Below are 18,511 nucleotides of genomic sequence, written 5' to 3'. Positions count from 1 at the left end.
CTTACGGTAGCACTGGGTGGACCATACCCATTGCCATTTCTTGGTATGTTGTTAATAGCCCCCTAACTCCACAGGTATTATCTTCAAAGTGGCTACTTAAGTGTACCTATAAGAGGTTACTCCAGAGTTCTGTGGTCCAGCAAGTACTGGAAGAGGGAGGTTCTAGGTTGGAGAACCAGTGAACTTCATGAAAATGGGTCCCTGGTCTCAGATCTTGTCATAAAGTGGGTACATTAATCTGAGGTGACATTATGTGAAATTCCAGAATAATAAATAAGACATTCTTTGAGCCTTCTAAAAGCAGCCCTGACCATTGTACTTTAGATACACCCATTCCTAAAATATGTACCACTCCTAGAAACAACCAACTCCTGACCCCTCCAGGGTGGAAAGGTACAGTGTAGTCAGTTTGTCCTGGTGGGCCTGTTTGGTCTGTACCATAAAGTCACACAGGAGATTCAGCTTTGGCAGTAGCTAGATGAGGCTTGAGGAGAAGAATCCAATTCTATTGTCCTTATGCATTGCCCCCGTCTCTACCAACATGCCTTAAAACTCTGCTCAGTCGGTTTCTGCATTCTGCCTCATTTTTAATTAGTACATCATTTTTCTCCAAATTTCCAGAAACAAATCCCACCAATGTTTCAGAACCAGATCTACATGTACTTGCCAAATTATCAAATGTAGAATTGGGGGCCAGGGATTTAGCTCAATGGCTCCACCGCCTGCCTCGAAAGAGCAAGGTCCTGAGTTCGATCGCTGGTGTCAAAAATAATGTAGAATTGGAAGAATTATGCCATTTTAATAAACTCTCTCTCCTCAGTCTTATACCCATCCCCATGTAACATCTTAATTCCTCCAAATTTCTACTGATAAATATTAGTCAGATATTCTAACTCTGTTCACAATTAACACCCCATTTTTTTCCATGAAGAAGACTGTACTTCCCCATGAGACTATGCTAGGACTTGATGTTAGTTATTGGCCTAGAAACTGTAAAGAAAAAGAAGGAAAGACAAATCTTGATGAGGAAAAATGCATTTAGGAGTATGTGAGCTGGAGAAGGCCTCTGCATCTAGACAAAAAGATTCAGTCAGCCAGAGCAAAAAGAATCATGTGACTTGATTAGGAGCATCCATCTATATGATCTGATTTCAGGTCTCAGTATCTCATTCCTTCCCTCTCAGGGGCTCTGTTCTAGAATAGAACCCCCAAGACAGAATGCGATCTTCACTTCATTTCTGCTGTTCATATAATCAGGCCATGGATCTAGTTTCCCTTCCATTTTACCTTTCAACTGCTAGACGTGAGAGTTCCTTTGAATGCTGTCATAGGAGCTTTCTAATTTTTAATATGACCTAACTAATTGGTAAACTGATGTGAGTCTGTCATTTTCTTCCTTCAGCACATGAATTGAATGTAATATCAATCACACAATTTAATTATCTTGGCAGCCATGTGTTTCAGGTGTGAGCTATATCATGTAAGCAAGTGAATTCTATTTCTCCTATACCAGCTTCTGGAAGCCATCCCAGCAACATTCAGGGAAGAGCCTAGGTAGCCATGATGTTTCAGCGTTTCTGCAGCATTCACCGCTCCAGTCACACCAGCAATGGAGTCCAAGTTGTTTGCTGGCTGGAAAACAAGGCAATTTCCTGAATTTCATCCTGAGAGTTGGATCTCTAGAACAATTTTCACTATTAACGTCTTTACAAGCAAAATTGAAACAAGAATTTAAGTACGGGATTTAATTTTGTAGAGTTTCCAGAGCAAAAGGAATGGGAAAGTGATAGGGGAAGGTGTAATTGGTTGGTGTCTTAATCAGCTGTGCCTTAAGTCAGATGTGATACGTTGCATGTCTTGAACAATAAAACTTTATTTTTTATAGTTCTAGAGGCTGAGAGTCTAAAATGAGGGTGTCAGTAGCTTCAATATCAGGTAAGAACCCGCCTTCTGGTATGCATCTTATTATATCCTTATGTGGTAGAGAGAAGAAAACTGTGTCTCCTCTTAAAATGTCACTAATCCCATCACAAGAGCTCCATCCTCGTTACATAATCACACTCAAATTCTCCAGTTCTAAATACTGTCACACTGGGGCCTAGAGTTTTACTATATGAATTTGGGGAGGGGAGAGACACAAATAGCCCCCAGAAGTTGGGGTCTTCATGAAGCAGACTGAAAGATGGAGATGGGAACACTGAAGGTTCCTTAGAGTGTCTTTGGAATCTACACCATGAATGGGAGTTGGGTGAAGAAAGCAGGGTGGGACACCAGAGACACTGGAGTCCAGTGCCATCTCCAAGCAAAGCCTCAGCCAGGCCTGCAGTCTCGAGAAAACAGCATGAACTGTCCCAAACTGAGCTACGAGGGGCAGGCCATTCTACTTCTGATCGGTCAGTCTTTGGATGCCAGCTGCCCTATGATAGAGAAGCTGATTTCCTCTAGCTCTGGTAAAGCTCCAACAAGGCTGGTAGCTGAGGAATGTGATAGGTCTTTCATTTCCAAAGAGGAATTTCAATGGCACATTTCTGGCTCTAACATTGAAGCAACACTGACTGCTTTAATACATCGTCTACGCTGACTGGAGCCTAACATTGGGAATGATGTAAAGAATCTGCCTCAGAATTATCCCACCCTTGGGACGTGGGAGCATGATGTATATACAGAAACTCTCACTCCATTGGCTCTTACTTCACTGTGCCAACTACTTCCTTTGCTGAGATTGCATCAGTTGCTTAGTCTGATATAATCCCATTTGTCTACCTAGGCTTTTTTTTTTTGGCCTGTTCTTTTAGGATCATATCCAAAAATATCTTGGCCAAGATTAACATCACAGAAGTTTTCCCCTATGACTACAGTTTCAGGTATTATGCTTAAGTTTTTAATCCATTTTGAGCTTATTTTTGTACATGGGGTGAGCAAAAGGTCCAATTTCTTTTTTCTACATGTGGATACCCACTTTCCCCAGCACCATTTACTGAAGGGACTGCCTTTCCAACACAGTGTGTCCTTCATACTTTTGCCAAAGATTGGTTGACTCCATGTGTGTAGATTAATTTCTAGACTGCCTTTATTCCATTCCATTGGCTTGAGTGTCTGTTTTAATGCCAGTGCCAAGCTGCTTTGGATTACTATACCTTTGTAATATATTTTGAAGTCATAGAGTGTGATGCTTCCAACTGTTCTTTTTGTTCAAAATTGCTTTAGCCACTCATTCAAAGTCTTGTTCAATATGTGAATTTTAGGATTGTTTTTATTCCTCTGAAAAATGTCATTGGAATCTGGATGGAAATTGCATTAAATCTGTAGATTGCTTTAGGTAATATAGCCATTTTAATTATATTATTCCAAGCTATGAATGCACGATAACTCTATATATTTGTGTCTTCAATTTCTTTCATCAATGTTCTATAGTTTTTAGTGTACAGATCTTTCACTACCTTGGCAAAATTTATTTCTAACTATTTTATTTCATTATTGTAAATGAGATTGCTTTCTTGATTTCTTTTTTGGATAGTTCATTGTTAGCATACAGAAACACTACTGATTTTTGTATGTCAATTTTCTATTCTGAAACTTTGATGAATTCATTTATTAGTTCTAGCAGCTTTTCGGTGGACTCTTTAATATTTCAAGTAGATAAGATCATGTTGCCTTCCAATAGAGACAACTTAACTTCTTCCTTTCCAACATGGATGCCTTTTCTTTCTTTCTCTTTTTTATTTTGTTGGGGATTGTTGCATCTATGTCTATTAGGGATATTGTCCTGTAAATTTCTTTTCTTGCTCTCCTTGCCTGGCTTTGGTGTCAGGGTAATCTTTAACTCATAAAATGAGTTTGAAGCAGAGTATAGCGCCACATGTTTATAATCCTAGCTACTGAGGACACAGAGGCAGGCAGATCCCAAGTTAGAGACCAGCTGGGAAAAATTTTAAATTTTGTCTCAAAATTGAAAAAAGATAAGTGTGTAAGGTGATGGATGTATTAATTATATTAATTCAATCCTTCCATAATCACATCGCACCTCATAAATAGATGTAATAAAAGTGAATAAAATAAAAATAAATGAATATTTCAGTGCAAGGACTAGTCATTGGTTGAGATCTACTCCAGGATTTGGAAGGTATTAACTCTCCAGCAATAGCACGAAGGGCCTATCATGCAAGTGGTAGAGTTGGTCTCTGTATTCCTAGAAATAATTCTCAGGTGCAGAAATACTGGCATCAATGGGTTAGCAAGCTGAGACACTGAAATGATTATAACAGAGGATGAGACAGTCACTGGCAGTCTCATACTTACACACAAGTGTTAGAAGCAAAGCAAGCTTATTTTCATTCTTCACTTAGCTTTATTTTACTATTTTATTACAAATGCATTATCATTGGAGGTATAGATAAATCACTTTGTCAAATTAAACATTTAAAATTTATAGAAACAATCATTGACCCAAAAACCTCTCATGAACACTTGAGAGACTGTATTAAAAATTAACCACAATTAAATGCAATTATTTTAAATGATTTAGGCACTTAGGAGAGTTTGAAATGGGTAATAACTTACAAATAAAATATTGATTTTCTTTCTGGTGGGTAATGAGACCAGAGATGTGTGGTTCAATTTTCCTTAAGTATTTTTTTCCTCTAAAAGTTTACTTTTAGTTGATCAAGTTTTATTTTGTCTTTTTAAGAGCATTTCAGATAATAGTTCATCTCTGTCAAATGTGTACAAATTGGGGGTAGAGAAAGCGAACAATTTCCATAAAGGAGTCCACAAAAAATAATGATTATGGGAGTAAAGTAGACATAGGCAGACATTTCCCTCTAATTCACCTTACCTCAGCCACTAAATCAGAATTCCCTGAAGCTAAATTTTTAGGGCTTTTATCCTCAAACTCTCCCATTAAAAGAGAAAGTACTGGACATCAACTTCCACCTGCCAGGCCAGTTGCAAGGCTTATTTAAGTTAGTTGATGCTGGAATTGAGAGTTCAATACAAGAGACCCCAAGAAAGAGATGGTCTTGGGGACGGGGCAAGAAAACCTCCTCCTCTTCTCTCTGCCTCTCTGGTTAGATCCTCAGTGAGTTGGTCCTCTTTGGTCTCCTCTGCTCCATTGAAGACCTCAAGTTTCCTCACTTCATCCAGGCCCATGCATGGAGTAAGAGATTAACAATAATAACTAATAATAAAACAGTATAATTATAATATATACTATAATAAAAATTATGTGAATGTGCTCTTTTTTTCTCTCATTCTCTGGCTCTGTCTCAAGATAGCTGATTTTAATGGACTCAGGTTTTTCTTGTAATGATGTGAGATGTTGCAGTGCCTACATGATAAGATGAAGTAAAGTGATGACATAGGCATTAGGACATAGCATTAGGGTGGTACATAATGGTTACTTGAACTGCAATGCTGCAACAGTTGATCTGCTAACCAAGATGGCTACCAAATAACTCAGGGCAGGTTGTGCATACAGCATGGATACTCTGGAAAAAAAAGATGATTCATGTCTTCATTTGAATGGAATGAGCAGGTACAAATTTCATCATATTACTCAGAAGATCATGCAATGTAAAACTTATTACAGAATTGTCTATTTTTTTGAATTTTCCACTTAATATTTCAAAACAGAGTTGACCATAAGTAACTGAAACCACAGAAAGTGAAATCGTGGGGGAGGGGGTCATATATAAAAGTTTTAAAAATCTTGGCCTTGTGAGCTCATTCTGAGGAATTTCTTAGGGAAAGATCTTCAGATAACCGAAATTAGAATGAAATAGTGAAGCTTATTAAATGTATGCTTACCTATAGACCTAAGAATAAAAGGGTAAAAAAGAATAAACTTAGAGTTTCCCGTCTGTTGTAAAAAAAACTCACCACACTATTTTAACAAACAAAAAGCTAGATATGCTGTAAAGCCAACATCTCTTCTTAGATCTGAGAAAAGTCACAGGACAAATCTCAGCTCCAGTGTGAGACACAGGAAGGTATAGAGAACCGCAATTTACTGAGACAGAGGCTCAAGAACAGAGACTTTTGCAGAAACAGTATCAGCATAGGAAACCTAAATTCTAATTGAGGAACTGTTGGAGGACCAGTGTAGACAAGTCAGAGGGTTAAAATTCCTAGGGGATACATATGCTGTTGTTTTATCTCCAGTAGCTTGAGCACAATCTCACAGTGACTCCTGGACAAAAAGGAGCCATTTTCTCCTTCTTCATATGACCTGACCTCAAAAGAAACTATTTTTACCAAAGCCTAAATTATTGGGGGTTTATTGGAGAGTAATCTTCACGGGGGAAGGGAAATTCCCAACTCCAGAGCACTAGCTATCCAGTCCTACTAAAGGGACTGCATATTTGGTGTCCCACCAAAACACTTGTGAAGTTCACAGTTCAGGAACCCAGGCTCATTAAAAGACTAAACCTAAACATGGGAGTGTAGCATCCCTCCCTTCTCATCACACTTCACCACCACATAACAAAAGTCCTATTTACCATAGTTTTCTTTGCCCTATACACAGCTATCCACAAAAAAATTATAGGTATGTTACAAGGCAGAAAACACAATTTGGAGAGAGAGAGAGAGAATCAGAACCAGGCTCAGATATGACAGAGATATTGAAATTATTAGCCCAGAAACTTAATAATGATAATTAGTATGCTAAGGGCTCTAATAGTAGACAGTATGCAAGAGCAGATGGGCACTGTAAAGAGGGAGGTGGAAATTCTAAGAAAGAATCAAATAGAAATGCTAGAGAACAAAAGCCTTACACTTTTTGTTGACCCTAGTGCCATTTGCAAGTTGACCAGTCTTCACAACGGACACTGGCGCTAGTGGGAGATAAGTGGATTTGCGTTTGATCTCCTTTTGTAAGTCCCTTTCTTCCATTTTCTTCTGCCTACACATCAAACACATGTATTAATTGCTTTTAATACATAGTAAAATTTTCAGGCTTCATATCTATAGGCAACACTTCTATGGAGTAAGTAGAGGGAATTTTGGATACTGAAAATCCTCTATAAAGTAAAACAAATGATGTTCTTTCTACTACATTCATAGCTAGGATGATTGATATATTGTTAAATAGGATCACTTGAAAATAAAGGTTAATACTTATGCCAGATATCAAGTATAAAACAGGATCACCACGGGCACATTGAAAAGCTGGAGTATTTTAGTACTAGTGGAAATATTTCTCTGCTAGACAGAGTTGCTTATGATTTTTAAATAGAATGAGGTAGGTAGTACCAGCTGTCCCTCCCCCCAGAGTTAACTCTGCCTGTGTCACATGCCTTTCTGCCCTTAGCAGGTCCATAACCCTACTTCCAACCTACTATACTACTACTGTACTTTCTTTTTTTTAATTCATTAAGTTTATTGGTACATTTTAGGTATACATTATGGTCACATTCATCATTGGGAATTTGTACCTGTACATGGTATATCTTGGTTCTTGTTTTTTCCCATTCCCCTGCCCTCCCTTCTACCTCTCCACCCCTATTTATAAAAATCTTTGTTTCCACTATTTTCTTCTTTTCTCATTTTTCCCTTCTTTCCTTTCCCCTACTCCCCCCGACACACTTCACCTTCCCCTTTAGACCCTGTCTCCCTACTGTACTTTCTTAATCACGTCTCCCTCTCTTATAAGCCTTTTCATGTGTGAAAACAAGTTTCTATAAATTATACGCTGTGAATGCACTGAGAGTCAGGACACTTTGAGCACACAAGTAGCAGCAGGCTCGGCACTAGGCAGTATGTTCTTTAACCTCTGTGGTTCTGTTTATTTCACTATATAATAAATGATTTGATAGGAAAGTTTTCAGGCTGCATTTTAGCTTAATTTAAGTGTCTTGTGTAAGTGCATACATTCAGTTACACCCTTTGTTAAGAACTGAAAACTACATGAAGGCATTTGTGTGTCAGAAGTAAAGCCATAAGGAACATTGATAATCTCAGTGTTTTCCACTGTTACAGGACTCATCTAGTCTAGTCTAGTAAAAATGATCTTGACTATCTAATTTATAAATATTTCCAAAGAACATGCTGTCACAATGTCATTCTAGCACCATTACAACTAAAAAGTTCTAATCTTCTTCAGTTTGAGTTATTTCTTCTCAATATAGGGTAGTACTGGGAGTTCAAAAAGGGACAAGGAGATTGCAACTCAGGAGTTTGGAACATCACTTCAGGCTTAGCTATCTCCTTCCACTCTTTTTCGCTTCCCTTCATTCTTTCATTTGCCATTGCCAAGGGCTATGGTGATGTCCAAGGGGCCTTCTGTTGAGGAGTTGTAATTGGATCTTTTCCTGTAAAAACACCCAAAGGTAAAGAGCAATTGATTTTAGAGAGGTCATGGGCATGATGCTGCAGGATGAGAAAGTGTACGATTCATTGATTTAAACCCATAGCCACCATTTACTAAGTTCTGAAAAATATAGCAGGCGGCCACTTCTGCCTTGAGAGTTGACAGGCATCTAAATCAGACAGATAAGTGAGACCCAGAAATCTAATGAGACTAAGTGACAAATTCGGTATGAGAAACTAAAATGAAGCTTAGCATCCAATTCTGACTTCAAAAGCAAAAAGTAACTCAGAAAAGTTTTCCCTGAAGACCCAGGAAGGCATCTGAGGTTTGAAAACAAGCTTAGTTGCCAAATAGCATCTTCTTTGCTAGAGAAACAGCAGATACATTCACATAACCTCTTCAGACAGCCTCTGACTTCCAAACTTCTAGTGCCACACCTGTGAAATGACTGCTCCAGGAAGAGCTTTGGTGTCAATGAACCCTCCAACAGGAAGTCTCTTTGTGTGCACTGGTGGAAAATGGAAGGAGAACAACAGAGCAGAAACTAGTCTTGGACTAGTTTTGGATCTTTCTTTCTGTTGTTCCTTTCAGAGAAATTTAATGAAGATAAAAGGACATAGTAAAACATATTTACAAATTATATTATTGTACGCAGATGTCTTTGACCAATAGTCCTTTCAATGATAGTCTTACTTGGGATTTTCCTTTTTGTCTCCTCATAGTGAATTGACTATGAGTGGTCCAAATGGCCTCCCTGAATTGAAGTTCTTTGCAATGTGATTTTGCAACACTTTCCTTCAAGAGTTGGAATTTAATTCCATCTGTTCCAACCCTCCCTTCGGGCTGGACTTTTGACTTTCTTTTTGGCCAAAAATCATGACAAAATGTGACAGTTCTGACACTCTGCCTCTTGAGGTCCTGCTCCCTCCATCATTGTCCTGAATGCTCTCCACCCATGATCAAGTCGGGGACAGACTCCTGGAAGGTAAAAGACCACACGACAGAGTTTCAAGTGGTCTCCCTATCCTGGCCAAGACCCGCCTGTTATCGCCAGTCCCTGCTCTAACTGCCAGCTGACCACAGAGGAATGACTAAGCTCAGCTGAGATCAGATACAGTTTGCCAGACAAGACAACCCACCCATTTGACTCACAGGCTTGTAATTGTAAAAAACTGTTTATTGTTGTATACTACTGAGATTTTCTAGTTGTTTGGTAGGATGCATTATTGTGGCAATAGGCAATCGATACACTCCCTAATAAATTTATTCAGGCAGAATAAACCTTAATAGATGACAGATGAATTCATGAATGAATAATTGAATGAATGAATGAATGAAAACAATACCACAAACCAAGCATAATGTGTGAATGAATTCAATCCCTTTAAATACAGAAGAATGGTGAATTGACATCTTATGTTTCCCTAACTGGAAAGATTTCCTCAGTCCCAGCCCATCTCAGAATATCTGACACTGACTCAGTGTGTAGGCCTTTCTGCTGACCCTGTGTGACCAGAAGGCCAGCTGTGTGCACCCCATCTCTCAGCTGCAGCAGACAAGCTGCACCAAAAACAATCACCCACGACTGGGGAACCGGTCCTCATTATCGTCCCTGGCAAGGCAAGTAGCTGTTGCTCTCTGATATTTCTGCCAAGAGTGGATGACACTGGGTAAACAAGTGTGCTTTAGAAGGAAAACAGGAAACTGCTCTTCTTTCTCCCAGCAGAGAGAAGGGGGGCGCCACAGATATTGTCACCGAACATACAAATTTCACGTAAACAAATAAATCCTGTGGTGAGTACCTTAGAATTTGTGGTAAAGGAGAGTAGCTCAGAGTTCAGAAAAGGGGATGGCAGATATACCATCTGGAGTGCAGAGTGGAGGCTGAGAATGAGAGAGGGCTCATCTGCGTGAGGTTGGAGCTGCCCAGAGGACTGTGGAGAGGGCAACTTCACACACACCCCAGCCCCACCCAGTGCAGCTAACTCTGCAGATGAGATTGGAAGTCCTCAGGAAGACTACTAACAAGTGAATACTTAGAGGGGAGACAACCATGACCAATTTCCAGAGGACATAGGCAGCTACAAAAGAAAGTTTGTGTAAAAGAACTGTGATTAGACCAGTTTAGACAGCGTGGTCTTATCTTTTGGTTTGGGTTGAGGAAGAGCCTTGTCAAAGAGGAGGATGCAGGTGTGAAGGGTGAAGGCTTCAACTAACAAGGAAAAGTGAGTGGAAAAACATGAAAGTATCCAAATGGAAGTCGAATGGGTTATGGTGTTCTGGGCTCAGGAAGTCGTCAATAAATAGGGACTCATAAAAAAGATTTTCTCCTTCCGATTTTAGAGTTATAGTGCATTTTCTAGTTTTAAAAAATCTCTCTAGAGGCAGTGAGACCTTCAAACCCATATTTGCAAGGGATTACACCCCATAACTTTCAGACTAGCAGAGACAAGAGGAAGAGGAGCACTTTTCCCTTATCCCATCCCAATGCCTAACCACATAACCCAACGTAACAAATAGTGCAGGGGTCTTTGAGGCAACAGCAATGTTTGGTTCCCCTTTCCTTCCATCATAGTCTGTCTTAGTCACTTTCTCATCCCTGGAACAAAATACCCAACACCTACAACCTAGAAGAGGAGAGGTTTGTTTTGGCTCACATGTTATAGAAGCTTAGTTTGTAATTGGCTGGCTCCAGGGAAGGAAGGCACAGCGGAAGAGCCCTGTGGAGGGAACCTGCTCATATCATGGTGGCCAGAAAATGAGGGCAAAGCTGGGGAAGGAGACAGACCTTTCCAGGTTGTGCCCTCAGTGAACCACCTGCTCCACCAAGCTCTGATCCAATCACCTTCCAAAAGCCCCACCTTTGAGTGTGTGAAAGTTTTGGAGTCATTCTTGATCTAAACTATAACACAGCCTGATGATCAAAGCTCCATTCCCCTCCTCTTTTCTTTGCTCCAAATCCTCCCCTACAAGCTCAGCACTCCCCCACATTTTTATCCTTTCTCAACCAAAGGAGCATGGCTGGCTCACAGGAAGGCTCTCTGCACTAATCTATTGAGGAGTTGGAAGCAAAGGCTTTCTTCCTGGCTCCTCAACAAGCTGGCCCAGTGTGGTTTTCGGGCTCCCCAATTTCTCTGAGAATCTACTGCTGCTCTGAGAATCTTCTCTGATGCCTCTCCCTTTACAGCCTCCCAAAGTACTTCTTCATCAGATTAAGGCAAGCCACCTCACCCAGTAAACCAAACAAAAGCAGAGTACAACTCACACTGACATTTATGGTATTTTGTACTTAATGACTCTTATACCACACTTCCTGAATTGCTCTCATTAAAAAAAACTGAATTTGAAAAGCCATTTTTCTCAACTGTCATTAATACATTCATACCATTTGCTCCACTGCACAATTGAGTGTGACAGAGATCATCAGATTTAACAAGTTAAAATATTTTCTTTACTCCTGCTTCACAATATAAGGGTTTTTCCTTCACGTAGGGCCAACTAAATTTCCAACTACCTTTAACGGTCTGATTTTTTTAAATTGATCCTCCCAGTGGTTTCTGTCACTCAGAGAGGCCAACTAACTAGAGACCCAGCAGGGGTTCCATAAGGGCTGATCTTTTCATACTCACTTTCCCTTGTAAACAAGGAAGAATAATTTGTTCTTTTTGCCTAAGAATGGGATCTGGGTGTACTTCTGATGTAAGGAAGTACTCATCCTGGGTTAAAACAGGAGCAGCACACTTGTATGGATAGAAGACTTTGAAAACACTAATTTTTCATTCATTTGTATTTAGTTCCAGGAACATATTGTAATGGGTATTATTCAAGAAGCCAGCCTATGTAATAATTTGCTCAAGGAATTATTTTTAATCTATAACCCTCAGGCATTTTCATTAAGTCATCCAATAACAACAGCATGCATGGGGCAAAGAAGCTACAGTTTATGAGCCACAGTATCAGTTTTATAAAGGGCTTATCCCAAATGCATTTGTAAAATATGGTCTTCATTCAAAAACAAGATGCCTTAGAAAAAAGAAAAAGAGAAATGAAAGCAAACATTGTTATCTTAAAAAGCAAAATTGGTTTTTCAAAAGGTGATGCAAGGGTGGCGACAAAATGACTTTCCAAAGTAGAGTTTTAATATTTCAACTATACTTTCTGGTTCCTAAAAATGAAGACACCAACGGCATAATGACAATATGAAACACGGACCGCCTAGGAAGCTTATTTGTGCACATCTCATAAATTAATGCATTTATTTCTTCATATCACAAACATTAACTGAGCAACCACTATGTTCAACGGAGCACTAGGCCCAAGCTAAAGGTTGAGGCTGCTGGAGTGAGTGAAGGAAGATCCATGCACTCTCAGACTTACAGTCAAAAGGAGGGAAAAGACACATAAACAATTCTAAGATTCAAAACTGATGAATACAGTCATATTTGAATTCCTTGTGATCTTCTTTAATTTATTCATCCATTTATTCATTCATTCAACATTTATTGAACCCTGTGTTCCAGGTATTTTTCTTAGACACAAGGACACATAAATGCTTAAGCTCTTTAAACCTAAGGAGTTCTCTTACATTAAGAAACACGACATTAAAGAGCCGATTACAAGAGGGTATGGGATGTGCTGGTGACAGCAACATAACTCCGGACATTGAGGCTGAGGACTGTGCTCCTTGAGAAAAGCAATAAGAGCAATTCTCTTTCCTGATAGAAAACCCTCTGTTGAAAAATATCTTCTACAGGTGAAAGAGGGAAGCTTTTATAGACACAGGCTTCTTATTGATAAACACATTCATTTTCTCCCTACATTTTGTTTATAATATATTTCAGCATCCAAGGGACAACCTGGTTACTTCATTCCTAAATTTGGTGCTGCACAACATCAGCCAGGGACATAGCACAAGACAGGCTACATTTGGGTCATAAGGAGGTGTCAGAAGAATGAGTCAAAGAAGTGATTCAGGATCAAAGTTGAAGTTTCCAGTGTTAGAAATGAAATGGACAAAGAACCCCTTAACCATGCCTAAACTTTCCTTTAAAAAGAAAAGATACACATTACACACAGGGATGTATTTTGTATAATTATTTTTAATATTTTGCAGTGGGCATCATAGTGAGGAAAAAACCCACCATTTGAGGCTATCACTTTTGTTTTGTATTGTTTTGCTTTGTTTTGTTGTTGTTGACATAGGGTCTCCCTAAGTTCATAGGTTAACCTTGAACTTCTGCTCCTCAGCCTCCTATGTTCTGGGATTACAAGTGAACACTGATATCGACTAAGACTATCTAGGGGTCTAGGGCCAAAGTGCTGTTCCCTTATTCACATTTCCTGAATCATAAGCCAAGCAGTAGGTTCTGGCAGCTGAGAGGAAGAAGGAATGGAGAGAAAGCAGTTAGTGTCCTATCTTACATAGAGTTTCTTTTACTGAGGAATTTAAGATTACTTTTTTTTAATATTCCTGTTATATAATTGGGGGTTTTGTGTTCATAATTCTCTCCCCAGACTTCCAACAGGTACAAAACATTTTCTGATACAATGTAAGAGAATATTTGTAACAATAAAAATATATACTTGATTTCCAACTCTGTCCAGTTTCTATACCTACCTATCCATAAGCTGTTGTATTAATTTACATTCCCACCATCCCTGAAGAAGAGTTTTTTTGCCAGCATCCTTACCAACATTTACTGTTATTTTCTCTTTTCCTTTTCTCTCTTCCTCCCTCCTTCTCCCTCCCCCTCCCTCTTTCTCTCTCTCTCTCTCTCTCTCTCTCTCTCTCTCTCTCTCTCTCTCTCTCTCTCTCTCTCTCTCTCCCCCTCTCTCTCTCCTATTCCTGGTAGAACACATCCTTTATCAATGACCTAAGAACATAAGCACAAATTTTTAAAACATTTTCTATATTCACAATTGATTGACAGCTTGGCTGAGTATGAAAATCTAGGTTGCAATTCATTTGTATGTGTATGTGTGTAATTTTGAAGGAACTTCTCTATTGTTTAGTTAGCATCTTTTGCATGTTACCTATTATTTCTGCCTGGCTGCTTTTAGGATCTTCTTGTTATTCTCCAGGTTCTGATATGCCATGATGTTTTGTATTGATGTAGATTTTCTTATTTACTACTGGGCATTCAGAGGACTCCTTGAGTATAGAGGTTCAAAGCTTTCAATACTTAGAAGTTTTCTCACTTTATTTCTTTAAGATTTTTCATCCCTCTTTTTGCTTCTGTTCTCTTTTGTAAAGAATATTTCTGAATTTTTGCCCTTGATTTGATCCACTCATTTAAAAAATATTTCTTTCCTATTTGCTACATGTCCTTCTCTTTGTGTTCTAAATTTTGGAAACAGTGTTCACTTTTTCTATTACATTGTTCACTTTTAATAAAAATATTTTTACTTTTTAATTCCTAGTCTCTGAAATTTTTACACCTCGTTATTGCTTCATGAGTAAAATGCGTTTCCTGAATCTCTAAGGATATTCATCTTTTTTCTTCTGCCCCTGTATTTCTTTACTTCCTCTGAGTTCCTCTTGCTTTTGCGTATGACTTTCAATTGAGACACCTCCTTCCCATGTACAGTGCTCCTTGGCCATCTACTTAGATTTATGCAACTTATTGGAGCTCTGTTTGGGTTGCAAAACATTCTAATTAGTGGGCCTCATTACGGGGTGGTCAGGATCCAAAAATATCAGAATATGTAAATATTTTCTTTTGAGAGGATCAAATACTCAAAGAGAAATCTTCTACACACATTGCCTATTGGATTTGAGCCACAGCTTCCCATAGTCAGTATGTTGAAAGGGGCAAAGGATGCTGAGGTATCTTACTGTATACTATTTAGATATTCACTTACATTTTCTTTTATCAGCATGTTAACTCAGCTTTCATTCTACTATGCCCAGTGTTCTCAAATCCAAACTTTTTTTTTTTTTGGTACCAGGGATTGAACTCGGGTCCTTGCGCTTGCACAGCAGGTGGCGAAACCACTGAGCTAAATCCCCGGCCCAAATCCAGACTTTCTTAGGCTCTTTCCGCCCCCGCCCCAGCAAACCTCCTGTCTCCTCCAGGAAATGGCAGAGAGGTTGACAGGCACGTCGGGGTTGGGCAATACTGCAGCTAACCCACTCTCCTCATATAATCCTTCCATCAGGCCTCTTCATCTTTATCCTCCTGGGGTATTTGATGCCATCTGGATTGTGGCCTACCTTTTGTCACCCCATTGGATAAGTAGTTACCTTTCCATTTTCTCCACTGTTTTTCCATCTGCTGAAATCTTGGCACTTTTTAAATCTCCTCTTGTGTTGTCTTTGTCCATTTTATCATGCATCTTTCATTCTTTTCAATATCACTTCATTTGAGATTGAGTAGATAAGGTAGGTAAAGTAGGTATATTTAACTCATTTTCAGATATCTTTTTTCTTTCCCAAACATATTGTTACTACCTGTCCTGGTATGTTTACATTTATGAGACATTTATGAGACATGTGCACACATGTACAGATGATTCTTGACTTAGAGCAGTTCAAATTAAAATTCACCAGCATTTTGATGGTGCAAAAGCAATATGCATGCAATAGAAATCACACTTCCAAGCTTGAATTTTGATCTTTTACTGGGCTAGCAATATGCAGAACAATACTCTCATGATGTTGGATAGCAGTAGGAAGCTGCTCCTCCCACTCAGCCACATGGTCATGAGGGAAAAAACTGATACTCTCCAGCATGGGTGTCCAAACTTTTGATTTAAGTAGGCCTCTTTAAATGAAGAGGATCTGTTTCGGGGTACATATAGAATCTATAATACAATTAATGTGTATAAATGGCAGAATTTTCTTTATATTTTTATATTTTAACTTATTAAATTATTAAATAACAGGAGTCCAAGGTTAATAAGAAATGTACACATCTAGTTAATGACAAAAAACACCTGTCATCAAATACACACATTCTTAGGCTGAAGCACTATTATCAGAAATCCGTTGCACCAACCCCTGCAATGTCTGAAATACATGGTTTGGGTTTGGCTGACTGTGTGTGGCAGGCAGGGGACGCGGAAGATCCCTGCACCGACCCCTCCCTCGCAGCGTTCTGTTGTCTCCTTGAGTCCATGCTTGAGCACCATGCAGATGTCATGAAAAATACTGATAAAAATCACATGATAGTGTTAAAAGCTTATGGTTTTGCAGGGCCACATTGCCAGCTAGCCAGGCCACTTGTGGTCTGCAGAGAGCAGTTTGGATACTGATGTACAGTGTACTGTGCTACTGAGCAATGATGTTTGGTAAATTAGGAGAACTCAGCCCATTTTCAATTTACAATATTTTCAACTTTATGATAGGTTAATGAGATATAACTCCCTCATATGCCAAAGGAGCATCTGTATAATAAAGCAAATTCATTTTAATATTTTCTGTTCTTTAACAAGATTAGTCATAGAATTAAAAAAGAGCAATAGATCCAAATTTTGTCTTTTCAGCATGAATGGATACCATCTAATGAAAACACAGGTTGTACTTCAAAACCAAATGGTGTTAAATTTGCATTATGCAACAGAATTGCCTGCAAGCTAAGTAGAAAAGAACATCTCCCCATCATAGATGATTTTTTTTGGCTTATAAAAATATTATGAAGTACTAATAATGTATCTACATGCCATCATCTATATTTTTCTTTCATTAACTTTGTCAAATTCTGCTTTCAAAGAGCCTTGTTAGTCCTTTGAGGGTAAATTCAACTTGTCAGGAAGCTAGCTTCAGGCAATGTCTTTCCTAGGGGCCTGCTATACTGGTTCAGAAGGGATATGAAACAGAGACATCTAAAGGAATTCTTAGGAACTGAAACACAGATACTTCCTTATCCACCATTTATGTTTGATTTCCTTGGAAATGAAGTGCTTAGTTTATTATGAAACAAGAAAAAACTATTTTGTAAAATTGAAGCCAAAGCCAAAATAATGTGCCTTACTGGAACATGAGTCAAGAGCAGACTAGAATCACCAAGCAGTTTCAAATGAAGAGTTATGTTAACAAATAATCCACCTATTGCCTTAAAATCATTAGAAGAAAATTTATTCACATCAAGTTATATTTAGTCATATGATATTTTGAGTTTTATATTGTAGTTGTCCAAGTGAGGCCTTCGATAGTTCAGTTGGTAGAGCAGAGGACTGTATATTGTAGTTGTCCATAGTTTCAGGTAATTATGAGTGCCTAATAAATGAAAATATATAATTATTGAATAAGCAATTAATTGATAGAATTAAATTCTGGGGAAACATAATTTATATATTTTTCTGATTGATTTCTCTTTAGGTAATAATTCCCAGTTCTCAATTTTTGACTTGATTGGGCTTAAAGAAAGTGTGACAGAATTACTTTTGCAAATGTTAAGTGTTAATGCACACAATAATGGCATTCTCAGGAGCTTTATCTTCCCAAATAAGATGTAATAATAAAATTAAAATCTTCTTTTCGAAAGAATTTAGATAATGTCTTCTTGTTTGACCGTCTCTGAGTTGTTAAAAACCTTTCACTAAGCCATCTAATTGCCATAAAATTGCTCTATTTGAGTTACTTTGCCTGGAAAGCCAGGGCCTTGCTCCAAACCCACAGGAAGGTCGGTTTCTCTGAGGTAAAGTTAAAAAAATAAATATAAAGAATTATTGCAAAGCATATAACAGGTTTGTTTTATGATATATGTGCTTAATCTACTTCTGTGAATATTTTTGCTCATTCCTTTCAAATCTGTAACTATATTCTCAATATTAACAATGTGAAAAAGAAAGAGAAAAAACAAGAAGTAGAGGAAGAAATGTTCAAAGTCTCTGCTTTGCCCTCCATTCTGGTTTGCCCTGTGTTAATTCAGAAATACAACCCATATGATAAAAGAACATGTCAGAGATCAGAGATGGCTTAAAGACCAGTTAGGATTTCTTTATGTTTGAGTAAGTGCAATTGATTCAATTACAGCTATAATATAAATTCACTATCCAACAGATCAGCTGGCAAAAAAGTGTAGAGGACTTCCTAAAATGTCCACCACCATCTTGTTCAGAATTAGCCTGGCCTGAGCCAGCCACATTCTCACCAAGTTCTCAAGTGGCCTTTCCTCTGTGCACTGAAAGAAGTGGAGAAAGAGGTCTGATAGCTCTCTTCTCTGCATGTAAGGTCCTGCTGAACTAGGACACTGCCCTTAC

General features: G+C 38.5%; 1 pseudogene; it reads left to right on the top strand.

Annotated features, from left to right (window-relative positions):
• The first annotated feature begins 2,233 nt into the window (after positions 1-2,233).
• LOC101703728 (vesicle transport protein SFT2A pseudogene) overlaps positions 2,234-18,511 on the top strand; it is a 65,600-nt pseudogene continuing 49,322 nt past the window's right edge.

The sequence above is a fragment of the Heterocephalus glaber genome, unplaced genomic scaffold (genome assembly GCF_053883595.1).
Source record: "Heterocephalus glaber isolate CG9 unplaced genomic scaffold, H.glaber_assembly_v1.0 deba00001587, whole genome shotgun sequence".
In the NCBI taxonomy this organism is placed as follows: Eukaryota; Metazoa; Chordata; class Mammalia; order Rodentia; family Bathyergidae; genus Heterocephalus; species Heterocephalus glaber.
This window is presented reverse-complemented; position numbering and strand designations above follow the sequence as displayed.